At 41.9% G+C, this 12,507-nt stretch overlaps 2 protein-coding genes across 4 annotated transcripts in view; one reads left to right on the forward strand and one right to left on the reverse strand.

Annotated features, from left to right (window-relative positions):
• The window catches only part of LOC136380711 (IST1 homolog), a 450,214-nt gene that overhangs the window by 94,879 nt on the left and 342,828 nt on the right, over positions 1-12,507 (reverse strand). The gene's annotated exons all lie outside the window — the stretch shown is intronic.
• Positions 1-12,507, forward strand: part of AP1G1 (adaptor related protein complex 1 subunit gamma 1) — a 93,228-nt gene that overhangs the window by 1,667 nt on the left and 79,054 nt on the right. Inside the window, exon 3 of one of the 3 annotated variants that reach the window (XM_066348747.1) lies at positions 1,202-1,352. The exons of the other annotated variants lie outside the window; for them this stretch is intronic. The gene's annotated coding sequence lies outside the window, so the exon portion shown is untranslated. The remainder of the gene's footprint in view (positions 1-1,201; positions 1,353-12,507) is intronic. 3 annotated transcript variants of the gene reach the window in all.

A 12,507-nucleotide genomic window follows, 5' to 3' on the forward strand; every position in this document is an offset into this window, starting at 1 on the left:
AAATAACTTCTTAGAGATTACAGCCTAGTGACTGCTGAAACTAAAATTTATAACTTGAACTGGATCAAATATTTTTATTTCCAATTCATGTACAAATGCATTTGTCTTATCAGGTTATCAGGGAGATACATTCCTGTGATGGTCCTATGGTGTCTCAGTAGAAGATTGAATGCTTTAATTGTAAATAGTCAGTGTTCTTGTTTGTTTTTACTGTTTTATTCTTTTAAGGAGACTTTTCAAAAATATATGTTTCTATTTTGTATTTACTCTGAACTTTTGGAGTTTCTTTTCTGGTTTAAAGGAACTGTCAAACACTAAACATCTGTGGAATGCTCACTCATTTACTAAATACCCCTTGGTAGTTGCTACTGAAATGTTCCATCTCTGAGTTAAATGTTTAAAATAAGGTTTGGGAAGAGCTATTAACTAAGTGTTATTTAACTCAGTTCATTTCATGGCACAATGTACTGGTATTTAAATGTCGTTTGAAACTACTTACTAATGGTTTGCATTCAATTGGAGAAAATGTCTTTTGCCTTACAAATTATAAGCAAAGTGCTGTTTAGTGCACTGTTGATCTGAACAAACAGACTTGAATGTCTGCTTTGTCTCAAGTTGTTGGGATTATACTTAAAATTACTGTTTAGGAAATCTCAATTCATTTTCTTTTGGGAACAGTTTGTTCTTTCCTCTGTTTCATTGACAGTAGTTCTAGATTTGAGGGTAAATTTTAGAGTGAAACTTGAGTACAAAAATTGTCAGGAAAGCCTTGGTGGTACTTCATTCCATTATTTATTTTTAAAAGTAGTCTTGAAATCAATGGCATACAGAAACAAAAACCCAGGTGTTTATGATTTATAAAAACTTTTAATAAAAATTGAAAAAGTTGAACAAGTATTTTCCAAATATTATTTTACTTAAAAAAATTGAATTGAGAAACTACTTACCCAAACAGTTTTGAAATGCTTCCTTTTGTATTTGATGAAGATCTAAAAATTTTATGTGTACAGACGGATTGATATAAAAAATTTTAAATTGTTTGGATTTAGCTTGAGAAAATCGAAAACTAACTTTTCTTCAAACTCCAGAAATCTGTTTAGCTGTCTTTGGTGTTTGTGATTCAGTCTTCATTTGCTTTATGAATTGTTTTCTTTTCTTGATTTTGGCTTTTTTTTCAATCTCTTTGTTACTTTTCATTCAGTTTCTTTTTAAAGTAGCAAGCAAGTTTAAAATGAAGAGAACATGCCTGACCTGTGGTGGAGCAGCAGATAAAGCAGTGATGCAGAATACTTAGGTCACAGGTTCAAAACCCCGGGCTTGCCCGGTGAAGGCACATACAAGAAGCAACTACTGTGAGTTGATGCGTCCTACTCCTTGCCCCCTTCTCTCTCTCTCTCTCTCTCCCTCTCTCTCTCTCTTTATAAAATCAATTAAGAAAAATTATGAAAACATAGATTTATCTAAGCTCTTACAGTTCTTGGCTCATATATATTGGAAAGTATTACAGTATCAATAAAAAGCAAGAAAAAGTATTAGGATATTTTCATTTGCCTTTTTGTATAGAAAATTTTAGTTTAATAAAGGCAGTCATTTCTACCTTGAAAATAGGTGTAAGGGTTTTTGCTTCACTGAAGGAGTAGCACTAAACAGTAATTTGGCATGATTTCTAGTTACTAGAAGAACAATCTCGTCAATGTTTGAAGGGTGCAGAAGTAAAAGAAATTAAATAAGTAAATAAATAAATATTTGCCAAACTTGTTGAGTCAGCATCAGCTAACACTTGATAAAAGGGCAAGGTTTAGGATAATATGATTGAAACAAGAAATGCTTTTTTCACCGCTAGGTACTTAGAAGTTTTTCTTTTTGTGTGTGTGTGTGTGTGTGGGGGGGCACTCAAACCACTGGAGAGAGAATATTAATAAGTTATAAATGTCAGTGAAAAAGACTAAGAAGGAAAAAAAATCATTTTTTTAAAAGATGGAGAAAATATATTTGACTATTGTACCTTATGAATATTTAAAGACATTTTAAAGGCAAGTAGGTTTAATCCCCTTTTCTGTTGTTACAGTGTGACAGTCACTGTGTAACCTGATAAGCAATTGCTTTGTTCACTCCAGCTTGTTTGTTGTGGCTGACTGTATTTGTGTTGTATCAAGCATCCTTTGCTTTTCAAAAGCTTTGAGATTAATACTATGGATTCCTGGGAAGAGTAAATACCAGAAATGTATAAACTTTAAGTCTTTGTAACTGTGAAACATTTACATATCTTGTTTTACAAGACTTCGAGTTAAAATTAAGACTACCAATATTATTTGTGATGATGTACAGTATTTGGTTATGAGGTCTAACTCTTGTAAATGATCACACAATTGAATGTACCTCGAAGTAAAAGGAGTTCCACTAGTGGTTTTTTTTTTGTTTTTTTCTTTCATTTTTCTGAAGCTGGAAACAGGGAGAGACAGTCAGACAGACTCCCGCATGTGCCCTAACGGGGTGGGATCCACCCGGCACGCCCACCATGGGGCGACGCTCTGCCCACCAGGGGGCGATGCTCTGCCCATCCTGGGCGTCGCCATGTTGCGACCAGAGCCACTCTAGGGCCTGGGGCAGAGGCCAAGGAGCCATCCCCAGCGCTCGGGCCATCTTTGCTCCAATGGAGCCTTGGCTGCGGGAGGGGAAGAGAGAGACAGAGAGGAAAGCGCGGCGGAGGGGTGGAGAAGCAAATGGGCGCTTCTCCTGTGTGCCCTGGCCGGGAATCGAACCCGAGTCCTCCGCACGCTAGGCCGACGCTCTACCGCTGAGCCAACCGGCCAGGGCTGGTTTGTTTTTTTTAAAGTGAGAAAGATTGAGAGAGAGAGAGACAGGAAGGGAGAGAGGTGAGAAGCATCAGTTCTTCATTGCAGCACCTTAGTTGTTCATTGATTGCTTTCTCCTATGCGCCTTGACCTGGGGGGGGGGGGGTCCAGCCAAGACCCCATTGCTCAAGCCAGTGACCATGACGTCATGTCTATGATCCCATACTCAAGCCAGTGACCCCACGCTCAGGCCGGATGAGCCCACACTGAAGCTGGTGACCTCAAGGTTTTGAACCTGGTCCTCAGCGACCCAGGCTGACTCTCTATCCATTGTACCACCACCTGGTCAGGCTTTTTTACTTTTTTTGAGAGAGGAGAGAGAGCGAGAAGGTGGGGAGAGAAACAGGAAGCATCAACGTAGTAGTTGCTTCTCATATGTGCCTTGACCAGGCAAACCCGGGGTTTCGAACTGGGGACCTCGGCATTCCAGATTGAAGTTTTATCCACTGTGCCACCACAGGTCAGGCCACTAGTGTTTTACAGCTAAATTTAGTGAAACTATTTACTAAACCTCACTATTGGGAAATTATTCAGTTTCAAGCTGAAGAAAAATAAGGGAAGTTCATTTTTCTTACTACTTTTTAAAAGTTTGCACAAAAGATTTGATTCCTTTCTCACTTTATGAAAATTTTGTTAAACAATACTTTCTTTAAAATAAAGTCAAAATACTGGTTTGAGGTGAATGGCGAAACTATCTGAAAATAATTAGACACATTGTAGAGTTCTTGAATTTTGTTGGTATTAGATTTTTTTGTATAATAATTGAAGGAAAACTATTGTAACAAGAAAGAGCCTTTTTTTCTGATAGTACCCAATATATGTGGTGTTTTATAAATGCATATTTTGTCTCTCTCAGTGAATGCTTGGTTTCTGTATTTTCTTTTGTATTTTTCCAAAGTGAGAAGCTTGGGGGGGGGTGAGTTAGACAGATTCTCGCCTGAGCTGGACAGGGATCTACCCAGCATGCCCACCAGGGGGCGATGCTCTGCCAATCTGGGCCATTGCTCCACTGCAATCCAAGGCCTTCTAGCACCTGAGGCGGAGGCCACGGAGCCATCCTCAGCACCCAGGCCAGCTTTGCTCCAGTGGAGCCTTGGCTGAGGGAGGTGAAGAGAGAGACAGAGAGAAAGGAGAGGGGGAAGGGCGGAGAAACAGATGAGTATCTCTCCTGTGTGCCCTGGCCAGGAATCAAACCCGAGACTTCCGTATGCCAGGCCGACACTCTACCACTGAGCCAACCGGCCAGGGCTGGTTTCTGTATTTTCTTCAGAAACTTTCCATGATAAAAGCTTAAAAAATGGTATTGATTATTTTAGAAAGAATGAAGTAGCTTACAATTTTATTAGCATTTAATATTATTTTTATTTATATACACGGAACTTTTTGCTGTTCCTTTAATAGTTATGTTCTTTCATTCTTATAACCTCTTCCTATACCTGGAATCCTTTCTCTCTCTGCCACTGAACCTAGCTTCCTTGTCTCTATACCCCCAGGCAAAAGATGTGTAGCTCTGTTTTAGTACTTGTTGATTGTCTACTTTTCATAGATCTTTCAGAGGTCAAGAACCATCTAATTTGTGGCATCCCTAGTACATAGCACGGCACCTGGCACTTAGTAGCTACACTGAAGAATAGATGCTACGAATGAAAATAACGTGAAGGAATTATTCACTTACTCAGCTATATGGGAACTGGTCGATGCTAGAGCCAAAAGCAGTCAGGATCTTGAGTGAACTATACGAATCTACTGTAATTTACTTGTGACTAGTAGAGTGGATGTCAGTGAAGTTTATTTTATTTTTTGTTTTATTATTAAGTGAGAGGTAGGGAGGCACAGACAGACTCCCACATGGGCCCAGCTGGGATCTAGCCGGCAAGTCCCCAATTGGGTGAAGCTCTGTCCATCTGTGGCCTCTGCTCTGTTGCTTAGAAACCGAGCCATTTTAGCGCCTGAGGCAAGGCTGTGGCAGCACCTTCAGTGCCCAGGGCCAACTTGCTCAGGTTGAGCCTTGGCTGTGGGAAGGGCATAAAGAGAGAGAAAGTGAGAGACAGAGAAAAGGGAGCGGTAGAGAAGCAGATGAGTGCTTCTGTGTGCCCTGACTGGGAATTTCACCTGGAACTTCAACACACGAGGCCCATGCTCTACTGCTGAGCCAGCTGGCCAGAGCCGAAGTTTATTTTCAGGTTTAGAAAATATATACCTTGTTTTCAGGTCTTTGAAAAATTATTTAGATGTTTAAATCTGAAATTGACAGTATCCTTTACCCTGTGATTTTCTCACACTTTTTTCTTTTTCTCTTTTTTTTAGTGAGAGAGAGAGAGCGCATGAGACCGACAGGAAGGGAGAGAGATGAGAAGCATCAACTCATAGTTGTGGCACTTTAGTTGTTCATTTATTGCTTTCTTATACGTGACTTCACTGCAGGGCTCCAGCTGAGCCATTGACCCCTTGCTCAAGCCAGTGACCTTGGGCTCTTGTCTATGATGCCATGCTTAAGCTGGCGACTCCGCCTTCAAGGTGGTAAACCCACGCTTAAGCTGGATGAGCCTGTGCTCATTCCAGCGTCCTTGGGGTTTTGAACCTGGGTCCTCAGTGTCCCAGGCTGATGCTCTATCTACTGTGCCACTTCCTGGTCAGGCAGACCATGTCTTTTTTTATTTAAAGATTTTTTTTATTGATTGATTTTTATTTTTTTTAGAAAAAGGAGAGAGAGAGAGAGAGAGAATGAAGTAAATACCAATTCATTGCTCTGACCATTCATGCCATCATTGGTTGATTCTTGTATGTGCCTTGACTGGGGTATTGTGGAGATGACACTCCAACCAAGGTATCTGGCCAGGCCCACTTTTTTTTTCTTTTGAACACCTGTTATGTAATTTATTATGATAAGGAAACTAATAGTGAATTGAGAATTTCAGTCTTCTCCCCACCAATGGAAATATGTTGATAGTTTAATGATTTGTTACTGACTTTCTCCTTGTGTTTGAATAATCTACTTTTATAGTCCTGAGGGTTTAAAAATTTTTTTAATCTTTTTATTTACAAAATAGTAGGTATTTATTGTACTTATTGTCACTATAGGCTGTGAAATGTTCCAGCACTTTGAGATACCACCACACTCTAAGCAGCCAACTCGCATCCTTCTAAATGGTCTTAAGCTCAGTTCTCCCTAAAATGCCACAATAATTTCAGGAGTCATCTTTTATGCTTAATTATACATAACCAAAATTCATCAAACCTGAAATTTAAAAAATATAGATGTATGGTCTGACCTGTGGTGGCACAGTGGATAAAGCATCAACCTGGAATGCTAGGGTCACTGGTTTGTAATTCTGGGCTTGTCTGGTCAAGGCACATATGGGAGTTGATGCTTCCTGCTCCTTCCCCCCTTTTCTCTCTTTTTCTCTCTCTTCTATCTAAAAAAAGAAAAAGAATAAATTTAAATACGTATCTTTAAAAAAAAAAGCCTGACCAGGCGGTGGCGCAGTTGATAGAGCGTTGGACTGGGATGGGACCCAGAGGACCCAGGTTCGAAACCCCGAAGCCTCCAGCTTGAGCGCAGTCTCATCCAGCTTGAGTGCAGGCTCACCAGCTTGAGCATGCAATCATAGACATGACCCCATGGTTGCTTGCTTGAGCCCAAAGGTCGCTGGCTTGAGCAAGGGGTCAGTTGCTCTGCTGTAGCCACCCCCCCTCCCCAGTCAAGGCACATATGAGAAAGCAATCAATGAACAACTAAGGTGCTGCAACAAAGAATTGATGCTTCTCATCTCTCTTCCTTCCTGTCTGTCCCTATCTGTCCCTCTCTGATTCTGTCAAAAAAATGAAAATAATAATAAAAATAGATGTATGTAAATGCAAATATGTCTACTGAAAAAACTTAAAGACATACTTTTAAGAAAGCTAATTTATTTCCCTCAACCTTTTTATTATTACTTCCTAGCCATTTTACAGGTGTGCTTCATTATTTCTCTCCATGCTTGAGTTAAGTACTGTATATGCTAACATAAGTGTACATATGTAGTGATTCTTTGTTTTTATATTACTCTGTAGCAAGCTCTTCTTTTTATTTATTTATTTTAATTTAGTGAGAGAGAGAGAGAGTGACTCCCACATGCTTTTTGATCAGGATTTACCTGGCAAGCCCACTAGGGGGTGGTTCTCTGCCCATCTGGGGCCCTTGCTCTATTGCAACCTGAGCCATTTTTTCAGTGCCTGAGGCAGAGATCATGGAGCTATCCTCAGCACACAGGGTCAACTTGCTCCAGTTGAGCCATGGCTGCAGGAGAGAAGGTGGAGAGAGAAAGAGAGAGAAAGAAAGAAAGAGAAGCGAAAGGGGGAGAGGTGGAGAAGCAGATGGGAGCTTCTCCGGTGTGCCCTGGACAAGAATTGAACCCGGGACATCCACACGCTGCAGCTGATACTCTACCACTGAGCCAACTAGTCAGGGCACAAGCTCTTCTTATTTATTTATTTATTTAGAGAGAGAAAGAGAGACAGATAGACAGACAGAAAGGAGGAGCAGGAAGCATCAACTCCCATATGTGCCTTGACCAGGCAAACCCAGGGTTTCAAACTGGCGACCTCAGTGTTTCCAGGTCGACACTTTATCCACTGCGCCACCACAGGTCACAAGCTCTTCTTAATACATTTTAATTTCCCTGTTATTGGAGCTATTGATAGCTTCTTTTGGTATGTTTTCTGGCCATTTGGATTTCCTTTATTGAGAATTGTTCATGTCCTTGGTTCATTTTTACAGTATTTCAAGTTTTTCTGCTTATCTTATAGGAACACATTATTATTAATTGTTTATCATATGACACATGTATCTATTCATCTGGAATTAATTTTATATGGTGTGAAATAGGAAGTCTTAACGGTTTTCCTTTGTATAGAGAGCCAACTTTGCCAAGACTAAATAAATCATTCTTTCCTCAATGAATTAAATACCACCATATCATATTTTAAGTTCCCATATGTTTACTCTATTTCTGGATATTCTGTTTTTCTCTTCCTGTACTATTACTTTACTGTTTTGAGTAGAACAACTTTATAGAAAGTTATACTCTTTTTTTTTTTTACAGAGAAAGAAAGTCAGAGAGAGGGATAGACAGGGACAGACAGACAGGAATGGAGAGAGATGAGAAGCATCTCTCATTAGTTTTTCGTTGTGCATTGCAACACCTTAATTGTTCATTGATTGCTTTCTCATATGTGCCTTGACCGCAGGCTTTCAGCAGGCTGAGTAACCCCTTGCTCGAGCCAGCGACGTTGGGTCCAAGCTGGTGAGCTTTTGCTCAAACCAGATGAGCCCTCGCTCAAGCTGGTGACCTCCGGGTCTCGACCTGGGTCTTCCGCATCCCAGTCCGATGCTCTACCCACTGCGCCACCGCCTGGTCAGGCAAAAGTTATACTCTTTTAAGAAAAGCTCCTGACACTGTATTTTTAAATCTCTTGACTATTCTTAAACATTTATTCTTATATCTGTGTTGGTTGAAAATAATTCTGTTGAGTTCAGAAACCCTCAAAAGACCCACTGTTTGAAATTGCACTATAGTCTTATAATAATTTTAGGAGGTATGAGATTTTTTAATGATGATAATTTTTCTTCATTATGATGAGTTTTCCATTTGTTCCGATCTTGTTTTAGTTTTAGGTCCTTCAGTAAAGGTTTCATTGATTTAATATACTGCTCACAAAAATCGGGATATTTCAAAATGAATATGAAGGAATAAAATACCTCTTAATTTTTTTGAGTAGTATAGCTTTCTTCATCTAGTTCATATCTCTTTCCTACTAAATTTATTCCAAGACATTTTATAGTTTTTGACACTGTTGTTGCTGGGACTTTCCCTTAATTTCTAAATAATGTCAGACACATGTGATAAAAATGGTCCTTTAATTACAGAACTCCCCTATGTTCCCCTGTCCTTTCTTGCTATCAACAAAACTTGGATTCATGAACAATATGCTAGGGGAAATTTATCTTAGTATTAAATCACTTACTAATAAACTTTCTAATGTCATCCTGTAGAAAACTACTCTTAAATAAATGTGACACTTTTTTTAGGATGATTGCCATCTTATTATTTTGAAAGTTTACAGGTATTTTTTCTTTTGTTTTTTACAGGGACAGACAGACAGGAATGGAGAGAGATGAGAAGCATCAATCATCAGTTTTTTGTTACGAGACCTTAGTTGTTCATTGATAGCTTTCTCATATGTGCCTTGACTGCGGGCCTTCAGCAGACTGAGTAACCCCTTGCTCCAGGCAGCGACTTTGAGTCCAAGCTGGTGAGCCTTGCTCAAACCAGATGAGCCCGCGCTCAAGCTGGCGACTTCAGGGTTTCAAACCTGGGTCTTCCACATCCCAGTCCGATGCTCTATCCACTGCGCCACCGCCTGGTCAGGCGAAAGTTTACAGTTTCACTTTACCTATTCTTATGTTTAAAAAATTTATTTTAATTTTTAAAGCGTGATTTATTGCTTGTTATACATGTTAGTTATTTGAAAGATATCAGACAATATAGAGAAATTTAAAAGGCATCTATATTCATATTAGGCACTGATAATCTCCCTTAACATTTATTATATCCACCTGACCAGGCAGTGGCGCAGTGGATAGAGCATCGGACTGGGATGTGGAGGTTCCAGGTTTGAGACCCCAGGTTGCCAGCTTGAGTGCGGGCTCATCTGGTTTGAGCAAGGGGTCACTTGGTCTGCTTGTAGACCCCCGGTCAAGGCACATACGTGAAAGCAATCAATGGACAACTAAGGTGCTGCAACGAAAAATTGATGCTTCTCATCTCTCTCCTGTCCCTGTCTGTGTCCTCTCTCTGACTCTGTCTCTCTCTGTGTGTCTGTCCCTCTCTCTGACTCTGTCTCTCTCTGTGTGTTTATGTCATACAGACACAAAAAATTAATTATACTCTTTCAGGAATATCTTAAAAAACTAAGGTTTTGTTTTGATAATTTTGTGACAATTCTTGACAATTGAGGTTAGGAAAGTGAAAGAAATTTACTTCATTAGTGTCAAGTTAGGTGTTGATCCTGTTTATGTATTAATCTTTATTTGGCCTTTATTGGTTTTATGCATCTTAATGCAGTGGAATTGTTCAGTAGGCATATTTGCATTTACATGCATATATTTTTTAGATCTCAGGTTTGGTGAATTTTGGTTATGGATAATTAAGCATAAAAGAAGACTCCTGAAATTACTTTGGCATTTTAGGGCGAACTGAGCTTAAGACCTTTTAGAGGGATGCCAGTTGGCTGCCTAGACAGTATGGTGGTATCTCAATGTGCTGGAACATTTCACAGCCTATTTCTTAGCCTTGAAGATCCAGAAATTCTATTTCAGTGTTTCACCTAGGGATGATCCAGCCAATTCAAACTCACTGATGTGTAAATTAGAATAACAATGTTGTAATTCACAAGGGGCTATGCATTGCTACTGAATTACCTGCACTTTCCAGGGCACCCTGTATTAAGGTACTTGGGAGGCAAGGAAATTGCAAAGGCTGTTATAATCAGAAAGTTACATTGTGAGCCTGAAACCAGAGCATATAAAGTTGGATGGTTTTGAGTGTTTCATCATTCTAGGCCAGGCATGGCCAACATATGGCCTGTAGGCTAGATCAGGCCCGTGTAATGAGTATGTGGCCCACGATTAAATTTTTAATATTCTCCGCTACTTTAAAATCTCAGCTACTCAGAAGCGGAAGCGTCTTTGATTATTGGAAATTGAGATATTTAAGAAGATTATGGGCCCTGGCCAGTTGGCTCAGCGGTAGAGCGTCGGCCTGGTGTGCGGGGGGGGGGGGGGGGGGACCCGGGTTCGATTCCCAGCCAGGGCACATAGGAGAAGTGCCCATTTGCTTCTCCACCCCCCCCCCCCTTCCTCTCTGTCTCTCTCTTCCCCTCCCGCAGCCAAGGCTCCATTGGAGCAAAGATGGCCCGGGCGCTGGGGATGGCTCCTTGGCCTCTGCCCCAGGCGCTAGAGCGGCTCTGGTCACGGCACAGCGATGCCCCGCAGGGGCAGAGCATCGCCCTCTGGTGGGCAGAGCCTCGCCCCTGGTGGGCGTGCCGGGTGGATCCCGGTCGGGCACATGCGGGAGTCTGACTGTCTCTCCCCGTTTCCAGCTTCAGAAAAATACCAAAAAAAAAAAAAAAAAAAAAAAAAAGAAGAAGATTGTGAAATAAATGTGGCAAAGAATTCTGTGTGTGACTAATCTAGGGTTAACTTCCAATAATTGGTTGAATGGATTCGCGATACTTCTTTTTTTTTTTTTTTTTTCCATTTTTCTGAAACTGGAAACAGGGAGAGACAGTCAGACAGACTCCCGCATGCGCCCAACCGGGATCCACCCGGCAGGCCCACCATGGGGCGACGCTCTGCCCACCAGGGGGCGATGCTCTGCCCATCCTGGGCGTCGCCATGTTGCGACCAGAGCCACTCTAGCGCCTGAGGCAGAGGCCACAGAGCCATCCCCAGCGCCCGGGCCATCTTTGCTCCAATGGAGCCTTGGCTGTGGGAGGGGAAGAGAGAGACAGAGAGGAAAGCGCGGCGGAGGGGTGGAGAAGCAAATGGGCGCTTCTCCTGTGTGCCCTGGCCTGGAATCGAACCCGAGTCCTCCGCACGCTAGGCCGACGCTCTACCGCTGAGCCAACCGGCCAGGGCAATACTTATTTATTTTTTTAAAAAAAATCCATGATAAAGATTTACAACTTTTGTACTCGTCTGTACTTCATATGAACTGTTTGACCTTTAGCAGAGATGTGAAACCTACATTCTTTTATTTATTTATTTATTTTTCTGAAGCTAGAAACGGGGAGAGACAGTCGGACAGACTCCCGCATGTGCCCAACTGGGATCCACCCGGCACGCCCACCAGGGGGCAACGCTCTGCCCACCAGGGGGCGATGCTCTGCCCCTCTGGGTACCAGAGCCACTCTAGCGCCCGGGGCAGAGGCCAAGGAGCCATCCCCAGTGCCCGGGCCATCTTTGCTCCAATGGAGCCTCAGCTGCGGGAGGGGAAGAGAGAGACAGAGAGGAAGGAGAGGGGGAGGGGTGGAGAAGCAGATGGGCGCTTCTCCTGTGTGCCCTGGCTGGGAATCGAACCTGGGACCTCTGCACGCCAGGCCGACGCTCTACCACTGAGCTAACCGGCCAGGGCCATACCTACATTCTTTTAGGCGGAATTTGGCAGTGAGCACCCAAGGTCAAACAATTCCTAATTTTTGTGGTTAAGTGTGCTGATTCAAGTGACATTGTAGCATAGACAATAGCTGCAGTTGATAACTGAAAATGTGTCCAGGCTGTTTGTAAAACGAAATAATTGTTTTATTTGCAATATAACCCCTTCAAGCTCATTCTATTAATTAAAATTGTTTCGATAGATTGCGATACAGTTTGGATATGTATACGGTATGTAATTATATTTTTATTAAAATATATTTTTATTGGCCCTGGCCAGTTGGCTCAGTGGTAGAGCGTCGGCCTGGCGTGCAGGAGTGTCGGGTTTGATTCCCAGCCAGGGCACACAGGAGAAGCGCCCATCTGCTTCTCCACCCCTCCCCCTCTCCTTCCTCTCTGTCTCTCTCTTCCCCTCCCGCAGCCAAGGCTCCATTGGAGCAAAGTTTGCCCGGGCTC

This window comes from Saccopteryx leptura, chromosome 9 (assembly GCF_036850995.1).
Source record: "Saccopteryx leptura isolate mSacLep1 chromosome 9, mSacLep1_pri_phased_curated, whole genome shotgun sequence".
Taxonomy (NCBI): domain Eukaryota; kingdom Metazoa; phylum Chordata; class Mammalia; order Chiroptera; family Emballonuridae; genus Saccopteryx; species Saccopteryx leptura.